This window comes from Chrysochloris asiatica, unplaced genomic scaffold, assembly GCF_000296735.1.
Source record: "Chrysochloris asiatica unplaced genomic scaffold, ChrAsi1.0 scaffold00053, whole genome shotgun sequence".
Classification (NCBI taxonomy): domain Eukaryota; kingdom Metazoa; phylum Chordata; class Mammalia; order Afrosoricida; family Chrysochloridae; genus Chrysochloris; species Chrysochloris asiatica.
In genome coordinates this window covers 18,786,666-18,791,880 of record NW_006408571.1, presented here as the reverse complement: position 1 = coordinate 18,791,880, position 5,215 = coordinate 18,786,666, and the positions used below count along the sequence as shown (strand labels likewise).

The 5,215-nt window shown below is 40.8% G+C and overlaps 1 pseudogene; it reads right to left on the bottom strand.

The window, feature by feature from the left end:
• Window positions 1-3,941: 3,941 nt before the first annotated feature.
• Window positions 3,942-4,304, bottom strand: LOC102828790 (annotated as a pseudogene).
• Window positions 4,305-5,215: the final 911 nt, after the last annotated feature.

Genomic DNA, 5,215 nt, shown 5'->3' with positions numbered 1-5,215 from the left:
GATCCGCCATCTTGTTTGTTCTCAACCATATGACTTCTTGAAGAGTGTACTGCTGCAATTGTTTTTGAATGATCTTCAGCTAAATTTTACTTGCATGTGATATTAATGACTTTGTTCAATGATTTCTGCATTCTATTGTGTCACCTTTCTTTGGAATGGGCACAAATATAGCTACTTTGTTGTTGTTGTTTTTATTGTTAAGTGACATCAAGTCAGTTCAGATCCATACAATCCTGTACAGGGTTTCCAAGGAGCATCTGGTGAGTTTGAACCACCGATCTTAAGGTTTATCCTACAGTACCACACCAGGACTCCTAATATGGTTACTAGTGCATGTGAAATAGAATAATTTTGAGATTTTAATACGAGTAGAGAAATACAAGTTTAAGAAAGTGTCTCCAAAACTTAGCTAAAGGGTGCTTAGACCTAAATATGAAAATGAGGGGGTTTATCTCAGCAGTTCAAGCTCACCAGCTGCTCCTCGAAAACCCTATACAGTATCCCTCTGAGTTAGAATTGACTTGACAGCACTTAACAACAACAACAACAACATCTTTTTAAGGAGAAATGAGCTTTTACAGGGATAGATATAATGGTGCTGCATCTCACAAGCCAAATACCTGAGTGGAAAGTCAGTGAGTCAAATTTTGAGGAAGGTTAAAAGAATCCATACTGATAATGGATGCATCCTGCAGACAAACCACATGGAAGAAATGGATCCCTGAACCAGACTGTAGGTTTGGTAAGGAAATAACCCCATGTATGTCAGAGTAGAATTGGATTCCACAGGATTTTCCAGGGCTGATTTTTTTAGAAGTAGATCTTCAAGTCTTTCTTCCAAGGTGCTCCTGGGTGGGCTTGTACTTCTAACCTATTGGTTAACAGCTGAGCGTCTTACCCATTTGCTACCACTCAAGGATTCCACAAGGTATACAGGTACTAGTATTTTGATTGTTCCCAACTTGCTTTTTTTTCCCTATGCCATTAACAGCATTAAAAAAAAAAAAGTTTTTATTGTTAATTAAATGATCGTTTACATGGAAGAACATCGGTTTTACACTCATCATTTCATTGCAATGATTACAACCTCCTCAACTTGCTTTTATGCCACACTTGACATTCCACTGCTGTTTTACCTAATGAGTACTTTCCTTCTTCTATGTTCCATTCTTTTAAAGAAGCCAGTAACTGAGTTTGGTGGGAAAGCTCTTTTAGTGGGTTCACTGTCCCCTCAATAGAGGGTCAGAATGAATTCAAGTTAGAGCTCCCCATTTGATCTGGAATCTCTTTTCTTCACATACCTCGGCTCTGTCATTGTGTCACACAAGACTTCTTTTTCTTTGAAATAAATTATCTCCAAGAGATAGTGCAAGTCTCTTATAGCTTACTTTATACTGAGTGCCCCTACCTTGCCAATTACTCTGACATGTCACATATATCTGAATTCTTTTCCCAGGAGGCTCCTCAACTCCCACATTATTCAATGAATAAAGCTAGAGCAAGACAGTGACACCTAGTTCCTCATGTCAGACCTAAATAAATCTCAGTCCCTGATTAATCTTTACTTGCCCTACAGACAATATTTTCTCTTAGAGGGTAGGGCTGGCTGAATTGCTGGGACCTCTCCTCTGTACTTGTCATCAGAAAAGAGAGGAATCCTGAGAAAAATAGCCTGTGTTTGCAAAGAGAACAAAGACATTCAGAGAAGAGATACAGTAATGTCAAGTTCTAAAATGGCAAATGGCTTATGAAGGTTGGGGATCCCCCCATGTTGGGCATCTTGTCTATAAAATAGCATAGCAGCCTTATGAAGAAGAAGCAGAGGCAGCATCCAAACAGTCACAGGGAGCTCCGTGTGAGCCGAGGTATTCAAAGAACCTGACCAGAGAATAACCATAAAGGATGATAATTATTTGTGCAAATGTCATCAGAAAAGCAAAAGCTTGGGATAAACTGTGACTTGTAGACAATACTTAGGCCATCATAAAAAGACAAAATTCTGTTTGGAGCAAGTTGAAGAGTGGTGGGGAGGAGAGGAGAAGGGCAAAGGCAAATGTCTTGAATAAATGCTTTCAAAGTCGTTCAAAACTCTTGGTTTTCTGCTTGCTCTGCCAAGGAGAGTAACCTTTTGAATGGAAAATGAGGGAACAAACATGAGCATAAAAAAGATAATCGAAAGCCAAACTGATGAAGAGAGTGAGTGAGCATAAAGCTTCAAGTCTCTTGGCTCAGGAAGAGCGTAGCCCCAGGAACTGAGAGGCCTTGTGCATGAAATTACGGGACCACTTTTGGTTATCACGGAGAAGCTGTGAAAAATGGGGATGTGTCAGAGGACTGGAATCAGTGAAACATAGTTATGATTTTCTAAAAGAGGAAAAAGTGGGCTATGTGCAGGGATCAGAGACTTAAATATTTATAGAGACCAGACAGTAACTAAAAAGAATAAAGTAAGTTGGTGGTGTTTCCAACCAATAGTGACCCTGTATAGGACTTCTGAGGATTAGCTGTTGAGTTTGAACTGCCAACCTTGAAATATTTCATGTTCCTTCATTCTTTCTCCCAGAAAACCTCACAATTTAATAGGGCTGAAGGCATTGCAAAGAATCCTGTGCACAGCGCCAACTGCTTAACTACTTAAATTTTTTTAAAAAGCCTTGTACAGGCTACATTCAACAGGTCTGTAGCTGATAAGAAGCTCTGGTGGCACAGTGGTTAAGCACTCAGCTGCTAACTGAAATGTTAGCAGTTGGAACCCACTAGGTGCTCTGCAGGAGAAATATGTGGCAGTCTGCTTCCATAAGACCACAGCCTGGTAAAGTCTATGCAGCAGTTCTACCCAAGTCAGAATCAACTAGACTGCAGTGGGTTTGCTTTGGTTTGTGATTTCTGCCTGTAGATTTGTTGTGTTGTGGCTAAGAAGCTAGGACAGGAGATTAGAAGATCACTTGGCACTAAAAAGGAATTGTTGATCCCCTCCGTGGATTCACAAAGGACCAACATGCCACATGCTAACCTCTAATCCTTCTTTGGTTGGCTATAGGGCTGTGGTACGCTTGGAGGCTCTGATTCCCAAAGACTGCATTGTGCTTCTTGGGGATTAGATGGAGCAATCAAGATGGAATGTCAGTACTTTCAGGAAGATTCTCTTAGCTAGTAGGAAAACTATGCTTGAGGTTTAATTAATTAGTCAATATTAGATTGATATTGGACTAATTAATAAGCTAATATTGATCAGTGGGGTAGTCTCTGTTCTCTTGTCTTTAGTCAGTTGAACTGAATCAGAAATGTACTCAAGAACTGGTTTATAGTTTGATGCCTTAAGAGTGCAATGAGAATGTCAACACCTTTGATATTGATTCTGTATTTTCCTTGATGAAGCCCAGGGCTCAAGGACCCCAGTGGTGTAACAATTAAACACTCAACTGCTAACCAGAGACAAGATTTTCAAATCCACTAGATGCTCCATGGAAGAAAGACCTTGGATCTCCTTCCATAAATACTACAACCTAGGAAATCCTATGGGACAGTTCTACAGTGTCATACAGAGTGGCTGTTAGTTGGACTTGACTGGATAGCACACAATAACAATAGACCAGGGGTCATCAAACTGTAGTCCATGGATCAGATCCCACAGTTGCCAGGTTTTATAACTAAAATTGCATTGGCGTGTGCTCACACTCATTCTTTTACATATTGTTTATGCTTCTTTTCACTCTGTAACGGCAGAGTTGAGGTGGTTGTGACAGAGATCATATGGCCTGCAAAGCAGAAACGATTTCCCATCAAAATTACCAACATTTTCATGTAGGTAAACGTCATCTTAGTGACTTCATTATGCTGTTGGTTAATATTGGCTTTGTCAATGTTGGTCAATAAAAGACCCATGTCTATATTCTATGAACTTTTTTTGCAGATTTATAAGTTAATTTGATCATAAACTGTTAGTTTCCATCCACATTGACTGTCTGTAAGTTTTTTAAAGTGGTGACAGGCACATAGGTCACCAGTGTATAGAGTTTGTTTGGTGAATCTTCATCCTCATTACGTTTTCTGGTTAACTGCACCTGGGACGTTCCTGATTCCTTTGCTCAGACAGCTTTGTTGAGCCTGGTGTCAGTGCAAATGTCTGGTGTTCCCGTCTCCTTCATGGCAAATTTCCGAATCTTCTTGAGTGCTTGAAGGGCACTCTTCTTGACGCCTACTCCATGGATGCGCTTGTGAATGTTGATGGTGTACACTCTGGTCACCACTTCATTGATAGCAGAACAACCCTTCTTCTCACCACCCTTCTTTGTGGGAGCCATAGTGATAAAATCAGGTTGGAAAGCTATTCTATGAACTTTTATCAAACCATATCTTTTTGAATCCTGAATTGAAACATTTTATAGAATAAATCAAAAGGCAGGGTATTTAATTTTATTCTTGATCAAATTTAGCCTGTTGCTTTATAAATTTTTTTGTCCAGTGTACTTTTCATATTTGTGTCCAACACGTTCTATTTTTTGGAGTAGGACATGATGATCCGTCCTGATTTGATAGGGTCCGGAGACCTGACCTCAAATGGCAGCTCAGGGTGGTCAGAGGCAGATTTAAAAAGTTCAATGTAAGACATTAAGAGGAGAGGTCAAAGAAGTCATATCAGTCACCATTGGGATGGACAGCGGCAGAGTCCAAGGCAGGAAGCATAGTAGGAAATAAGGGAGGAGTGAATGCAGAAGCAAGAGTAGAAGTGAGGTGATGAGGATAAGGACACATAGAGCTCAGTCTCTGGCTCCCTATTACAGGAGTGTGGGATAGACTGGCTGGGAACGAAGGGCTAGGCTGAGCAGACAGATCAGGTGCAGTGACATAAATAACGATTATGTGCCATCGAGGGCTCCGCTTAGGACAGCTCCCAGGTGGTTTAAGCCCTGGTCATGCAGTGGATTAGCACTGGGTTGCTAACTGCAAGGGTGGCAATTCAAACCCACCAGCTGTTCTGTGGAAAGAAGACGCTCCTAGTGTCTTCCAGCCTTGGAAACCCTGAGGAGCTGTTCTACTGTCTGCTCTCAGTTTGCTATGAGTCAGACTTGACTTGAAGGCAGTGGGCTTTCATTTTTTATGATGCCAATTTTACTTTCTAAAGCCCCCCCCCACACACACAAAAGGGCCAAAACCAAAAAACAGATGAACCGAAACACTACCAGGTATTTAAGAAACAACTCCAAAAGCAAAA